At 41.7% G+C, this 17337-nt stretch overlaps 1 protein-coding gene and 1 long non-coding RNA gene across 2 annotated transcripts in view; one reads left to right on the top strand and one right to left on the bottom strand.

The window, feature by feature from the left end:
• Nucleotides 1-17337, bottom strand: part of pola1 (polymerase (DNA directed), alpha 1) — a 282829-nt gene that overhangs the window by 53529 nt on the left and 211963 nt on the right. The gene's annotated exons all lie outside the window — the stretch shown is intronic.
• Nucleotides 1-17337, top strand: part of LOC148148544 (uncharacterized) — a 54415-nt gene that overhangs the window by 14552 nt on the left and 22526 nt on the right. The gene's annotated exons all lie outside the window — the stretch shown is intronic.

Here is a 17337-nt window from a genome sequence, read left to right as displayed (position 1 = left end):
GTATACCAAAGATCAATCCAACAGAAATGGATAACTAGGTGGTGGAGGTCACCAGTTAGGCAGGGTGTCTTAGTGAGGTGTTCCAGCAGAATGATGCATTCTGCTGCTACTGCGTGCCAGTGGTGGAGGGAGTGAATGTTTGTGGATGTGGTGCCAAGTAGTCGAGCTGCCATTAGTCCTGGAATGGTGCCAAGTTTAAGTGTTATTGAAGACAAAGGTAGAGTATTCCATCATGTAGAGTTTTGTGGAGCAGTACATTGCAGAACCTACCCAGGAAGAGGCTATTTTAGATCAAGTAATTTGCAGAAAGGTAGAATAATTACCAGGTTATCGTTTAAGGTACCTCTAGGGAGTAGCAATCACAACACTGTAGAATTTCAAATTTCATTCGAAGAAGAGCAATTCAGTTCTCAAAACAGTGTCCTCAACTTAAATAAAGCCAATTACAGAGGACTGAAGGAAGAGTTGTCTAAAGTGAGCTGGGGAAAATAGAATAAGTGTGAAGCCTCTGGATGAGCAATGTCAGGCACAGTGCAGATATTTCATAATTCTCAGTAAACATTTATATCATTCAACAAGAAGGGTGAACCATTCATGGATTTCAAAAGTGATTAAAAAGTGTATCCAATCCAATCATGCAGAGTGGCAAAGATTGATGGTAAACCAGAGAATTGTTAACAGGTTTTTAAAGGAATCAGCAGTGGGTGACTAAAAAGGCAATAAACGGGGACACTATTGATGATAAAGGTAATTTGACAAGACATATAAAAACAATCTGTATTGTATTTAGAAAGAGATTAACTAAAATGAGTGAGAGATCCTTGGATAGTGCAGCTAGGGAATTCATAAGGGGAAATCGGAAAATAGTAGACCATTTAAACTAATATTTTGCATCGATCTTCATCGTGGAAAACACTATATACTTCCAAATAATGTTGGATAACCAAGGTACTAAAAGGAGGAACGATCTTGTAACAGTCTATCAGAAGGGACAAAATATTTATCAAGCAAATGGAACTGACAAATCACCGGGATATGATGGCTTGAATACAAAAGTTTCAAGTAAGCAGCTGCAGAGATAGTGGAGGCATTTGGTTGAAATATTTTAGAATTCTTTGGATTCCAGGAAGTTTCTACCAGATTGGTTAACTGTTCATGTGACACCCTTCCTAAAGTCAGAGTGGCAGAAAGCAAGAAACTATAGGCCAGTTAGCCTAACATGCGTTGTTGAAAAAATGCTAGAGTCCATTATTTAGTAAAAAAAAAGCAGGACATTTCGAAAAGTTGAACCCAAACTGAGTCAACAAAAAGACAAAGGACTGCAGATGCTGGAAATCAGAAACAGAAAAAAAATGAAGCAGCTGGTAAAACTCAAAAGGACTAGTAGCATCTGTAGAGTGAAAGCAGAAATAATGTTTTGGATCCAGAGACCCTTCTTCAGAACTGAGCTTTTCCAGCAAACTGAGTCAAAATGGTTTCACGAAAAGGAAATTTGCTACAATTCTTTGAGCATATAACAAGCTGAGTTCACAAAAGGGAAACAATAGATGCAGTGCATTTGGATTTCCAGAAAGCATTTAATAAGGTATCACATAAACAGTGATTTCACAAAAAAGAAGCTCACAGCATTGGACGAAGGGGGTGACTTATTGAGACTAGCTAAACGGGTTAGGCCTTCATTCATTAGAGTTTAGAAGACTGAGGAGAGATCTTACTGAAACGTAGAAGATTCTGAGGGGGTTTGTTGAGGTGACATTTCCACTAGTGGGTGAATCACCAACTAGGGGACATAGTTACAGAATAAAGGTTCACTTATTTAAAAGAGATGGAGAGGAATTTTGAATGCCTGGAATTTTCTGCCCCAGAGATTGTGCAGGCTAGATCATTGGAAGCATTTAAAGAGGCTGTAGATAAAGATTTGAAATTTCGAGGAATTGAGGGCTCTGGTGAGCTGGTATGGAAAGTGGAGTTGATATTTTAACTGACAGGGAGGCTTGAAGAGTTGATGGTCTATGCCTATTCCTGTTTCACATCACACTCCTGATTTGTGGCTTGTCGATGGTAGAGAATATTTAGGCAGGTGAGTTACTAACTGTTGAATTCCTAGCCTCTGATCTTTTAGCCACAATAACTGCATAGCCAGTCCAGTTCAGTTTCTGGTCAATAGTAAACACTAACATGTTAACAGTGGGAAAGTCAGTGACAGTCATATTAAATGTCAAGGGGAGATGGTTAGAATCTTTCATGTTGTAGATGGACGCTACCTAACATCAGTGTGGCATGAATGTTACTTGTCCCTTATCAGGTCAAGCCTGGATGATGCCCAGGTTTTGCTGAATAAGGATGTGGACTGCTTCAGTATGAGAAGTTCTGAATTGTGCTGAACATTGGGCAATCATCAGTGAATATCACCACTTCTGACCTAATGAAGAAAGGGATCAGGTGAAGATAGTTGCACAAAAAACTGCAGAGGTCAAGTCATTGAATATATTCAAGAAAGAGATAATTAAAAAAAAAAATTAAAGACATCCAGCAGTATGGGGAGAAAGTGAGAATGTGGTATTGTGACAGAAGAGCAGTCATGATCATACTTAATAATGAAGCAGGCTCAAAGGAGTTTAGTGGCTTATTCCTGCCCCAGATTAAGGATGATGTCAAAGAAGGCTTTAAGAAGTATCTAAAGGATGAAGGAGATGTTAGAGGCAGAGAGCTTTAGAGAGAAATATCAGAGCTTCAGATAAAGTTATGGCTACTAATAAGGAATAATTAAAATCACAGATGTTTAAGAAGCCAGAGTTAAAGAAATGTAGATATCTTACAGTGAGTCTGGAGGGTTCCAGAGATAGGGAGTGAGCGGCACGGTGGCACAGTGGTTAGCACTGCTGTCTCACAGCACCAGAGACCCGGGTTCAATTCCCGACTCAGGCGACTGACTGTGTGGAGTTTGCACATTCTCCCCGTGTCTGCGTGGGTTTCATCTGGGTGCTCCGGTTTCCTCCCACAATCCAAAAATGTGCAGGTCAGGTGAATTGGCCATGCTAAATTGCCCGTAGTGTTACGTAAAGGGGTAAATGTAGGGGTAATGGGTGGGTTGCGCTTCGGTGGGTCGGTGTGGACTTGTTGGGCTGAAGGGCCTGTTTCCACACTGTAAGTAATCTCTTCTAAGACATGAAGTGATTCTAAAACAAGTTTGAGAATGTTAAAATCGAGGTACTGTCTAACTTGGAGACATTGTAGATCTCAGATGAGCACAATGATGAAAGGCATTTGGTGAAAGTTAAGACACAGGCAGCAGACGTTTGAATGACCTCAAGTTTAGAGAGGGCAGCACATGGGCAGCCAGCCAGCAGTATGCTAAAATAGTTAAATGTAAAGATAACAAAGGGAAAGAGGGGTTTCACAGATGAGGTGAGGCAGAGGCTTAGCCGTATGATGCACAGACGTGGAATTAGATTGGTCTTAAATCTGGATTATGAACACTCTGATTGAAACACAGTTACCAAGGAAAGAGATGAAACTGTAGCTGGGCAATGAGTTTTTACCCAGGATTAAAGGAATGCTCAGCCAGAATTAGATATCAGACAACAGAAAGGTGGTAAACAGAAGGGAGCCAAAGATACATCTGAGGAGACAAAAAAGAATTGAATGCAAATAGGAAGAGAAGCCATCTAATGCAATTGCCTGGTTATGATTAAAAACAATGGAATCAGGCAAGTGCAATCTCATTGGTCACTGGAGAGACATGTTGGGATCAACTGAGTCAAAGGTTGCAGACAGATCAAGAAGAGTTAGAATAACTTAGCAGGATAGCCATCAGGTCCATGACAGCTCTCTGTAGAACACACTCGATTTCGGTCTTTTTGGAAATTTATTTACGCATCTAAACATATTATCATCTTGTGCATTTCCATCAAATCTCCACTTAAACCCTTTTTTCTGAAATTCACAAGTGGAGTATGTAATAATAAACAGGGAGAAAATAAACTGTGACAATGAAGTCGCAAATAATAGGAAAATGGACAGCAAGAGCTTCTTTTAATGATTAAGAAAGAAGGGAAACATGAAAACGAGACTGGTGAAATAATAATAGGGAACAAGGAAAGGACAGAGTAATTGAGTAAATACTTTTCATTTCTCTTCATGATAGACGACACTATGCATCTAAAAATACTAAATAATCAAGGGATGTGAGGGGGTACTGGTGGTGGTGCAGTATGGAATAGCACAATAAATATCACTAGAAAATAAGTACAAAGGAAACTAATGGGGCTGAAGGCCATAGACTCCCCAGACCTGACAGACTGTATTCTAGGATATGAAACACATTCACTCCAGACACTGGTAATAATTTTCTTCGAAACCTGAGATTCTGGAAAAGTCCCAAATGATTGAAAAAGTGCCAATGCAACACTAAGAGACACAAAAAATACGTAATTCTCAGCCAATTAGCTTAACATCCGTCATTGAGGAAATGTTAATCTATTATAAACTATGTCTTAGTCAAGCATTTAGAAATAGATAATAAAGATCAAGCAGTGTCAGCAAGGTTTCATGAAGTGGAAATCATGACTGAAAAATTTGTTAAAATTCTTTGAGGAGTTAACAAGAAGAGGAGATGAAGGGAACTGTAGCTGTAATATATTTGGATTTCCAAAAGGATTTTGGCAAGGTATTGAACATAAGGTTATTTAATAAGATAAGAGCCCATGGTACTTGGAGTAGAATATTAGCATGGTTGGATAACTGGCTAACTAACAGAACACCGAATTGGGATAAAAGGCGGCATTTTCAGAATGACAACCTGTAACCAGTGGAGAATCACAGTGATCAGTGGTGGAGCCACAATTATTTACAATATAAATTAATGACTTGGATGAGGGAAGTGAATTTACTATTGCCACATATGTGGATGACACAAAAGCAAGTGGGTAGGGGCAAGGAGTGAGGATAACACAATGAATCTAAAGATGGATATAGATAGGTTAACTGAGTTAGTAAAAGCACAGCAGATAGAACTGGGAAATTATACACTTTGGCAGCAAAAATAGAAGAGCTCAACATTATTTAAATGAAGGGAGATATCAGAAAACTGCAAAATAGAGAGATTTGGAGGTCTTCATGTATGGCTCACAAAAGCTGGCATCCAAATTCAGCAGGTAACAGGGAAGCTAAATGGACTGTTGGCCTTTATTGCAAAGTGAATGGAGTATAAAGAGGTCTCACTAAAACTATACGAGGCACAAGTCAGACCACAACTGGTATACTGCCAACAGTTCTGGTTCCCTTCTCGAAGGGACGCTATTGGAGGCAGTCCAGTGAAGGTTTGCTTGATTGATCCTGGGCATGGGATGCATTTCTTATGGGGAAGGGTTGAGTAAATTGTGCCTGGACTCATTGGAGTTTAGGAAAATAAAAGATCTCATTGAAACATAAAGCTTTTAGTGGGCTCAACATGTTAGATGTGGAGAAGTGGTTTCCCTTTCGGAGAGAATCTTGGATAACTGGTCATAAATGTCAGCATAACAGGTCACCTACTTAAGACAGAGAGGAAGAAGCTATCGCAGAGGGAAGTCAATCTGTGGAATTCTTTACCACAGATGGATAAGGAGACTGAGTCATTAAATATATTCAAGGCTGAAATAGAAAGAGTTTTATTCAGTTAGAGATGATCATTGTCTGGGTTATGTGCAGCATGTATGTAACTTGTCAATTATCAAGCCAAGTCTGGATGTTGTCCACGTCTTGCAGCATATGGGCATGGGCTGTTTCAGGTATCTGAGTAGGTGCAAGCAAAAGGCAAGGGGAAAAAGGCAGGAAAGTGGAGTTGGAGATCGTCACATCAGCCATGATCTCATTGAATTCTTCAGCAGACTTGACAGGCCTAATGGTGTTTCTCTGCGCCTACATCTTCATGGTCTTATGATGTGGATGTCATTGACTAGGCCAACATTAATTGCCCATCCCTAATTAATTGCCCTGGGAGAAGTTGATTGTTAGTTGCCTTCTTCAACTGCTGCAGTGCTTAGCTACATGACTTTAGTGGGCGGCACGGTGGCACAGTGGTTAGCACTGCTGCCTCACAGCCCCAGAGTCCGGGTTCAATTCCCGCCTCAGGCGACTGACTGTGTGGAGTTTGCACGTTCTCCCAGTGTCTGCGTGGGTTTCCTCCGGGTGCTCCGGTTTTCTCCCACAGTCCAAAGATGTGCAGGTCAGGTGAATTGGCCATGCTAAATTGCCCGTAGTGTTAGGTAAGGGGTAAATGTAGGGGTATGGGTGGGTTGTGCTTCGGCGGGGCGGAGTGGACTTGTTGGGCCGAAGGGACTGTTTCCCACTGTAAGTAATCTAATCTAATCTAAAAAAAACTTTGATTCCAAGGCAAAATGATTTTAGCTACCATCCGATGAATGGCCTCTGCACATGCTCATGGGCTTGCATATTCTGTCTAAAATATAGTCTGAGTGGAAAACTCTAGCTGTGATCTAATCAGAGATTTATAAAAATTCAAGTGAGATGGTGGATATGGTGTCATTCGAGTGGTCTGCTTTTTTGTAGATGGTATCAAGCTTCAAGTATTTTTGAAGCTGTACTCAGTTAGGCAAGTGGGAAGTATTCAATCACACTGCTGACTTGTGCCTTGGAAATGCTGAACATAATTTTGGAATCTGTAGGTTAGTTACTTGCTGTAGAATGCTCAGCCACTGACCTACACAGCAACCACAGTAACGACATAGCTGTCCCAGTAAGGTCAATGACAACCTTCAGATTGTTGATCATGGGATTCGGCAATGGAAATGTAATTGAATGTCAAGGTAAACATTCTGATCAGAGATGATCATTGTCTGGGATATGTGCAGCATGTATGTAACTGGTCAATTATCAATCCAAGTCTGGATGTTGTCCACATCTTGCTGCATATGAGCATGGGCTGTTTCAGCTATCTGAGTCGGTGCAAGCAAAATATTGTGCAATCATCAGTTAATATCCTAGTTCTGAGCTTATGATAGCAGGAAAGTCACTGATGAAGCATTTGAAGAAGGCTGGACTGAGAAGGCTACCCTGCAGATTGCTTGCCACAATAACTTGGGCTGAGATGATTAGCCTCCCTCAATCACAGCCACCTTATTTAATGCGGTCACTCCACCCAATAGAGAGCTTTCTAACAACCCCCATTGAACTGAGGGTTGCAAGCGCCTGCTGATGCCACAGACACTCATGCTGCTTAATCACAAGGTCTTTGACATTTAACTTACCTCTTGAATCCAGCACTTCTGCCCATGTTTGAACAAAGATTGTAATGAGGTCAGGAGCCAAAGGCCTTGGCAGAAGGCAAACCGAGATGAAGATCTGGCTACTGCTGTGCAAGTGCCAATTGGGGGCACTGTCAATGACACCTTCCACCACTTTGCTGGAGGTTGAGAGTAACTCGATGAGAAGTAACTAACCTTTTTTTCAGATCTCACCTGCTATTTGTGGACATGTTGTTTGGGCAAGTTTCCACATTATCATTGCACTCCCAGTGCTGTAGCTATGCTGATTCAGCTTGGCAAGGGGCATGGCTAGTTCTTCATTGCTATATCCAGTAATACTGCAAGAAGATTGCCAGAGTCCACAGTATCCAGTGCTTTCATCCATTGCTTGATATCATAGGGAGTGAACTGAATTAACTTTCGACTGGCATTGGTGATCCTGGTACTACAGAAGTGTGAGGAGCTGAGCAAAAGCACTTGCAAAAGTTATCAGAACAGCCTAATTCTTCATCCTCCTCAATTATATGCAGCACATTACATGTATTGGCCTTGATACGGACTACTCCTGGAACAAATAAAATATTATTCTGCAAAAGAAACATCTCCAGAAGCAGGTTTTAATTTTATTAAATGTAAGGTTTGAAATGTAGATATGATGCAGAACTCCTGTGGAGTTCTTCTCCCTGACTGATTGTTAGATCAAGGAGGGAAAAAAAATCATAGAAGAGGGTATTTAAAATGGGCACGGACTAGAATTTTTAATTGATATCAACAATAGAACATTTCACAAGAACGTCTGGCATCGCTTCAATTAACTTGAAAAAATAAAAATTTCAGAAGTTGAAGCAAATAAATTTTAAGCATAACCTTTTATACCAGAATGTTTCTTATTAGGAGAACAATATATTGTCAGAGCCAATAGGGGAAGAAAGTTAAACTCAATTTTATGGGCAGCAGCGTTTCCAAGGTATGGGAACAGAAACCTTTAAATTACTCAGTTGGTAACATTCTCATGCCAGTCAGAAGTGTATGGATTTAATTCCTACTCTGGACATTCAAGCACTTTCTGTTTTGATTACCAAATGACAATGCATATTCCAGAGGCTGTATGTCCTACTCCATCACTTTCGTTTTCCCACAGCACACCATGGTTTTTCCACAACTGGATAACGTATCCAATTTGCACGGTGTCCATGCAGCTTGTCATCTGATTCCTTGACTGTCCAATCTTCCTCTACTCCTCATCACTCAATTTCCTGTGCTAATAACTTCCAGGCTTACAATAAATCTAGCAAGTACAAAGTAATTCCAAGTTTGAAGCAGAATCATACAAAATCTGCATGTCCAATTTCAAATCTATTTGAAATTAGAAACCAACACACTTCCTCTCGCAGCTCACTCCATACATGCACCACCTTCTGCATGAAAAGTTGCCCCTGAGGTCCCTTTTGAATCTTTCCCCCTCACCCTAAACCTACGCTCTCTGGTTCTGGACTCCCCCACCTCAGGGAAAAGACCTTGGCTATTTACCCTATCCATGCTCCTCATGATCTTATAAACCTCTTAGAGGTAAGGTAACCCCTCAGCCTCTGACGCTCCAGGGAAAACAGCCCCAGCCTATTAAGCCTCTCCCTATAGCTCAAATCCTCCAACCCTGGCAACATCTTTGTAAATCTTTTCTGAATCCTTTCAAGTTGCACAATATCCTTCCTAGAGCAGAGAGATCTGAATTCCACATAGCATTCCAAAAGTGGCCTAAACAATGTCCTGTACAGTCGCAATGTGATCTCCCAACTCCTATACTCAATGCTCTGACCAATATAGGAAAGCATAATAAATGCCTTCTTCATTATCCTATCTGCCTTCCACACAAGGAACTATGAACCTGCACTCCAACGTTTCATTTCTGTAATGAATATTGCTGTTCCCAGCAAAGCTGAGGTTTTAGCAAGTCTATGTACAACTGGAGAATCTGAAACCAAAGACCATGTTGATTTCAAATTCCAGGTACGAGCTGAAAACGTGTTGCTGGAAAAGCGCAGCAGGTCAGGCAGCATCCAAGGAGCAGGAGAATCGACGTTTCGGGCATGAGCCCTTCTTCAGAAATGAAGAAGGGCTCATGCCCGAAAGGTCGATTCTCCTGCTCCTTGGATGCTGCCTGACCTGCTGCGCTTTTCCAGCAACACATTTTCAGTTCTGATCTCCAGCATCTGCAGTTCTCACTTTCTCCTTCAAATTCCAGGTACCCTATCTGAACATCACACTTCACTAAATACATCCCACTTTCCTTGGACTAAAGCCCAATGAAGAAATAACATTTCAAAACCACGTGGATTTCTTATTGTTACCACCCATCAGTTTTTCTTTTAAAATGGCTTTACTCAAATCCCATAAAGAAAGATAATGAAGCAGCATTTCCAGATTTTGAGCAGTCTGAAAAGATAAATATTTCATGTTGCCATCACAGATCTTGCAGAAGTGTTTACTGAAGACATGCTACAGACATTCTGAGCTACCCTGGAGTTAACATTCCACGGACTATAGCTTTTCAATTCAAAATTTGCAAAAAAAAACTACCTTCTCAGGTAGATGTCAAAAATCCCAGTGCAAACTTTCACAGAAGAGAAAGGGAATCATCATTGGTTTCCTGACCAAGATTTCTCCTCCAACCAAAATTGCCAATTGTCCATTTATTTTGCGTTGCTGTTTCTAGGAGGTTGCTGTGAATAGATTTGCTGCTGCATTTTCTTCTCATGAAAGAAATGGCTATATTTCAAAAGTACTTCATTGGTTGTAAAGTACTTTGGGCATTTTGAACTCATAAAAGGGTTTATACATAATATATATTCAAGTTGGTGCAGGTATTGACTTTTAATCATCGAGAAACACAGCGGGTCGGGCAGCATCTGAGGAGCAGCAGAATCAACAAGCAAAAGCCCTTCATCAGAAAAATTCTCTTCTTGTTGACTTTTAATGGTCATGTCATGTGAAGTTTGAACCTTAGACAATGATTCTCAATGTGCAAATGGACTATGTGTCTTTTTTCCAATGGGCAACTTTTTCACGCAGAGGTACGCGTATGGAATGAGCTGCCAGAGGAAGTGGTGGAGGCGAGTACAATTTCAACATTTAAAAGGCATTTGGATGGGTATATGAATAGGAAGGATTTGGAGGGATATGGGCCGGGTGTTGGCAGGTGGGATTAGATTGTGTTGGGATATCTGGTTGGAATGGATGCGTTGGACCGAAGGGTCTGTTTCTGTTTTGCACATCTCTATGACTCTATATCATGGACCTTCTTCATACTACTTACAGGGGAGACCAGAACAAGGACCAAAGAAATGAGAGAGTCACTAATAATCCAATAGGGAATTCAGGAAAACCATTTATTTTTAATCCAAAGAAAGGTTAGACTGTAGAACTGGCTTCAGCCAGGAGTGGATGAGGTCAAAACTGAAAAATGTGTTGCTGGAAAAGCGCAGCAGGTCAGGCAGCATCCAAGAGGCAGGAGAATCGACATTTCGGGCATAAGCCCTTCTTCAGGGATGAGGAAGGTGTGCCAAGCAGGCTAAGATAAAAGGTAGGGAGGAGGGACTTGGGGAGGGGTGTTGGGAATGCGATAGGTGGAAGGAGGTTAAGGTGAGGGTGATAAGCCGGAGAGGGGGTGGGGGCAGAGAGGTCGGGAAGAAGATTGCAGGTCAAGAAGGCGGTGCTGAGTCCGAGGGTTGGGACTGAGATAAGGTGGGGGGAGGGGAAATGAGGAAGCTGGAGAAATCTGCATTCATCCCTTGTGGTTGGCCTCCTCCATCACCAGACCATGGCAACACGACGCCTGGAGGAAGAGCGCCTCATCTTCCGCCTAGGAACCCTCCAACCACAAGGGATGAATGCAGATTTCTCCAGCTTCCTCATTTCCCCTCCCCCCACCTTATCTCAGTCCCAACCCTCGGACTCAGCACCGCCTTCTTGACCTGCAATCTTCTTCCCGACCTCTCCGCCCCCACCCCCTCTCCGGCTTATCACCCTCACCTTAACCTCTTTCCACCTATCGCATTCCCAACGCCCTTCCCCCAAGTCCCTCCTCCCTACCTTTTATCTTAGCCTGCTTGGCACACCCTCCTCATTCCTGAAGAAGGGCTTATGCCCGAAACGTCGATTCTCCTGCTCCTTGGATGCTGCCTGACCTGCTGCACTTTTCCAGCAACACATTTTTCCACTCTGATCTCCAGCATCTACATTCCTCACTTTCTCCTAGATGAGGTCAAAACCAAAGATTAATTTAAGAGAAAGCTGGAGACGCAGAGGAGGAATTACAGAACAGAGGGATTTGACAGTGGAGTCAATGTGGAGAAACAGGTCTTCTGACACAACAAGTCCAAGCTGCTATCTAAACTCCGTAAAAGTCAGTCAAGCCCTTTTTCGTTGACTCCACTGTCAAATCCCTCTATTCTGTTATTCCGCCTCCACCACTTCCTCTGGCAGCTCATTCCATACGCATACCACCCTCTGCATGAAAAACCTGTCCATTAGGTGTCTTTTATATCTTTGCCCTCTCGTCCTAAACCTATGCCCTCTAGTTCTGGACTCCCCTACCCCAGGGAAAAGACTTTGTCTATTAACCTAACCACGCCCCTCATAATTTTGTAAACCTATTATATGGAAATTTGGGTTTCTACAAGTACCTATTGTTATATCTATATTGTGAGTGTTGAGAAGGGGAGACAGATTTCATTTCATTTTTGAGTTCTGAGAGAGGTGTTGGTTTTTTAAAAAGCATCTAAAAACATGGAGAAGAAGAGTCAATGCTTTGGGAACAAGAGTAGGACAGAGAAACAAGTTGGTGCCTCGCAATAGGGTGTCCTAGGACATCAGAAAACACATACAGAAACCAATTCTTTTAGAAAGACAGAATCACCCAGAAGGTCAGTGAGTGTGTAGCATCACTTTTGGAATGAGAAGCAAGTCAATTACAGAGATAAAAAAACTGACAATGCAACAGTATTGTAGTCAGAATAGGAGAAAATAAGTCTCTATTGGCTTAAGTATAGTAAGAGAAAGCTCTAGAAACAGAGCGTGGTGAGAGAGGAATTTAAATAACCCTTGCCAAGACATAAGCAAACTTTGTCAGTAGTTTAAGGGTCTCGGAAAGAGACATTAATTGATTAAATAGTATCAAATGAACATAAAAGTTTACCAAAAATGAAATCAATTCGAGTTATGCCCAGTGAACAAAAAACTTCAAATTGGAAACAGGGTGGCACTTAACTGAGGTTTGAGTATTTGTAAGTTTGTTGGGGAGACCGTTGAATATTAATGTCAGATATTTATAATAGAACAATGAGTTCTTGTATAATGTAACACACATATTGTTTCTATTTGTGTGCAATAAATGTTGTTATTTCTTTATTGCAAGTACATTGACAGCCTCTTGTGAATATGTTCAGTGACAGATCACCACAGTAAACAAATAGCAAATATAAAACTCTGGTCTATTAAGTTAGATTTCATTCTGAGATTTGTACGATATTACCATCAGTTGAGATCTAGCAGTAGAAACATCTTCTCTAGCCCTGCCCTATCAAACTCTTGATAAGATTGAAAATCTTATTACTCTTCACTTTTCTTGAGAAAAAAACATAACAGCTTATTCAATCTTTACCAAGGTTATTTTGATACTATTATACAAATCTGTATTGCATTTTCCCCTGCCCCTCTATATCTTTTACCTAATATGAGCACAGAAAGGTTCACAGTACTCCAAGCATGACAGACTCAAAGTTATACATGGGGTTAACATAACATCTCTACATTCAGTTTTATTTCTCGAGAAATGAGCTCTAAAATTTGATAGTGCAAAATGTAGCTTGGAACTAATTTTTGAAAAGGCTATTGAAGGTGGCAGAGATATTGAATTGAAGAAATTGAGAAAAGGAATGCTAAGCTGTGAGGCAAAATAGATGAATGGTCTCAGATACCAAGAACCAAGGGAGAGTAATAACAACACAATGCAGCAGTACTGCAACAGCAAAGAGCATTTGTAATAACTGGAACAAGAATAGCCTGCAAAGTAAAAAAGAAAGGAGCTATGGGAACCAAAGAGTTCAGATATTATGTGGGGCAGAGCTGAGTGGAGAGACACACTAAGGAGAAGATGCTGGGGAAGTCAAAAGATCTGAAGGTGAATTATTCACCTAGACCCCACATGGGCTACCGCCCAGAGTTCTGAAATAGACAGTGGAGGAGACTGTCAAGGTATTGGTGGCGATCTTTCAGAAATCACTGGAGTCAGGGAGGGTCTGAAAGCCATGGAAATGACTAATCTAACTCTCTGTTTAAGAAGAGAGGAAAGCAGAATACTGGTCAGTTAGCCTAACCTTGAGTCATTGGTAGGATTTTAGAGTCCATTATTAAGGATACGATTGCAAGTGCAAGTTAAAATGGAATAAAGTCTGCATGGCTTCATCAAGGGAGGTCTTACATGACAAATTTGTTAGAATTCTTTGAGGAGATAATGAACAAACTAGACAAAGAAGAGCCTGTGGATGTGGTCTATTTGGATTTCCAGAAGCCTTTTGACAAGGTGCCACACAGGAAGTTGCTAAATAAGATCAGAACACATGGTGTTAAGGGCAAGGTACTAGCATATATAGAGGATTGGCTGACTGGCAGACAGTAGAGATAGAAGGGAGTCAGTAGGCTTGAAGTGGATGTTTGTGTTGACTCGATTGCCGGAAATAGAGATAGAGATGTCGAGAAGGGGAGGAAGGTGTCCAAGATGGTCCAGATGAACTTGAGGTCAGAGTGGAAGGTGTTCGTGAAATTGATGAACAGTTCAACCTCCTCGTGGGAGCACGAGGTGGCGCCAATACAGTCATCGATGTAACAAAGGAAAAAGTGAGGACTAGTGCCGATGTAGCTGCGGACGATGGACTGTTCCATGTCCCTGTCGAAGAGGCAGGCATACCTGGGGCCCAATAGGGTGCCCATGGTTACCCCGTTGGTCTGGGGGAAGTGAGAGGATTTGAAGGAGAAATTGTTAGGGTAAGGACCAGTTCTGCCAATCGAATGAGTGTGTCAGTGGAAGGGTACTGTTTGGATCGGGGGAGAGGAAGAAACGGAGGGCTTGGAGGCCTTCATCATGACAGATGGATTCGTACAGGGGCTGTATGTCCATGATGAAGATGAGGCATTGGGGGCCAGAGAATCAAAAGTCATGGAGGAGGTAGAGGGTGTGGGTGGTGTCCTGAATGTATGTGGGGAGATCCTTGACAAAGGGGGACAGGATGGTCTTAAGGTATGCAGATATAAGTTCAGTGGGGCAGGAGCAGGCTGAGACAATGGGTCGGCCGGGGCAGTCAGCTTGTGCATTTTGGGTAGGAATTAGAACCGGGCAGTGTGGGGTTCCCGAACAATGAGGTTGAAGACTGTTGGTGGGAGGTCCCCTGAGGTGATGAGGTTGTGAATGGTCTGGGAGATCATGGTTTGGTGATGGGAGGTGAGGTCGTAGTCGAGGGGGCAGTAGGAGGAGGTGTCTGCGAGTTGGCACCTGGCTTCAGCGGTGTAGAGTTCAGTGAGCTAAATGACCACTGTACTCCCCCTCCTGTCGGATGATGAGGTTGGGGTTGGAATGGAGGGAGTGGAGGGCTGCGCATTATGAGGTTCAGAAGTTGGAGTGGGTGAGGGGGTGGACAGGTTGAGGCGGTCAATGTCACAGCAGTAGTTGGGAATGAAGAGATCGAAGGCAGGTAACAGACCGACACGGGGTGTCCAGGTGGATGGGGTGTGTTGGAGGCGGGGAAAGGGGTCCTCTGATTATAGGCAGGAATCTAGATTGGGAGAATAAGCTCGGAGGCGGAGGAAGAAAAGTTCAATGCATGTTGAATTTATTGATCCAAGAGCGAAGGGGGATGACTTAGGGGAAGGAGCAACTGAAGACTCTGGATCTGTACTTGGAATTCAGAAGAATGAGGGAGGATATGACAAAACTTACATAATACTGAGAGGCCTGGATAGAGTAGATGTTTCCACTAGTAGGAGAGGGCACAATCTCAGAGTGAAAGGATGACTCTTTAGAACTGAGATGAGGAGAAATTTCTTAAGCCAGAAGGTGGCAAATCCGTGGAGCTCATTGTTGCACAGGGCTGTGGAGGCCAAGCCAACGAGTGTATTGAAGTCAGAGATATATAGTTTCTTGATTAGTAAGGGGGTCAAGGGTTATGGGAGAAGGCAGGATATTGGGGTTCAGAAACATATCATCCAAAATTAAATGGTGGAGCAGACTCAATGGGAAAAATGGCCTAAATCTGCTCCTGTATTTTATGGTCTTACGGGATTCATCAGAGTTTACATAAGATAGATGATAGGAGAAGAACAAGAAAAGAGGTGTCAAGAATGAGCATGAGAATTGCAGTGACATTGGTAATAAGCAGGAAGCATAGATGCATGAAAATAGAGATTAAGTAATTTGATTATGTAGGGTTTACAATTCAGTGCAAGGTCCAGCAGGGCACCTTCTATGCTCCAGTATATTGTTATACAAATTGACAATTAGCTTCCCCTCTCCACGCTAGCTAGGATCCTCAATTTTCAGGATAGATGGTCAATGCAATAGATAAGGGTTGGCTCCTGACAAGTGAGATGTTCCTCTTTAACCTTTGCTTTCCCAGGAGTCAATGCTGAGTAACAGGTCGTGCAACTGTTTCCTTCCTTGAGTTAACTTTTAAAGATTTTCCATGACAAATAAGCCTACAGTAACTCTATTTAGGAATTCAAGTAAAATGTTTAAATACAGTGAAGCAATTAATAGCTAAAATATGCTTAAAATAAACAAAGAACTTCATATATGAACTGAAAGATATCAGAACATAGAGAAAGAACATTAGAGATATTCTATTTGTTAGGCTAGGTGATTAATGATACTCATGTTTCTGGTTGGCTAAATGACCTGCAAATGTCCTCAACATTTATTCTTCTTATTCTACAATACTGTATGGAAAATGCTGTCATTTAACTTGGGCAGTAAAATGTGCCAATCCAAATCACACAGAAATAAAAGTGAAAATGAGGACTGCAGATGCTGAAGATTAGAGTCGAGAGAGTGGTGCTATAAAAGCACAGCAGGTCGGGCGGCATCCGAGAAGCAAGAGAATTGACATTTCAGGCAAAAGCCCTTCTGCAGAAATGTCAACTCTCCTGCTCCTCGAATGCTGCGTGACCCGCTGTGCTTTTCTAGCACCATACACAGATAGAAAGTCCATTCACAGGAGTGTCTGTTGACTGAATCCAAATACAATAATATCTAGTGCAAAACTGTGAACACAGTGGCAACTTCTAAAAGTAGAACTGTGTGGGGTGTTTGAAAAAAAAAAACAAATTGAGACCAAAGATTCAGATCTGGTCAATTTGTCAGTTGAAAGAACAAGTAAGCCGCATCCAAAATGACAGAAACCAAGGAGATTTAAGTACATAATACAAATATCATTAACAAAGAGATAGTGAAATAATGTCCCATCATTCTAGGCTTCATTCATATTCATCTCAATGTCAAATCTCCCCTCAAAAGCAACTGCAAATGAGAATGTAATAAACCATTTTATTTAGACAAACAGAGTATCTTTCATCTACTTTCTATCGACACAGAGAGTCAACTCACTAATGTTGCTGACGTTTAAACTTTATCTCAAGAGACAATCTCTCTATATTGGAGATTGTCCAAGTGAACCTCTTCTGAACTGCCTTCAATGACAGCACATCTTACCTTAAATAAAGAGACAACTGCTCACAGTACTCCAGACGTAGTCTCAGCAGCACCTTGAGGAGTGGCAGTAAGACTTCCTTATTCTTGAAATAAGGGCCAACAGTCCGTTAGCCTTCCTAATTAACTGCTGCACCTATATTCTAATTTTCTGTGTTTCGTGCACAAGTACCATCCAAGTCCCTTTATGTTGGAGTTATTCTCCATTTAAAAAATACTATTCTTTTGTTCACCCTTCCAAAATGAACAACTTCACATTTTCCCACTTTACACTCCATTTGTCAATATTTTTCCTCCATTCATTTCACCATTTCTTCTAAACTGTTTGTATCCCCC

Source organism: Chiloscyllium plagiosum, unplaced genomic scaffold (genome assembly GCF_037043375.1).
Source record: "Chiloscyllium plagiosum isolate Xiang-an unplaced genomic scaffold, Cpla_swu_hap1 HiC_scaffold_12, whole genome shotgun sequence".
Taxonomy (NCBI): domain Eukaryota; kingdom Metazoa; phylum Chordata; class Chondrichthyes; order Orectolobiformes; family Hemiscylliidae; genus Chiloscyllium; species Chiloscyllium plagiosum.
The sequence above is the reverse complement of the archived record's forward strand: the minus strand, read 5'-3'. Positions and strand labels throughout refer to the sequence as shown.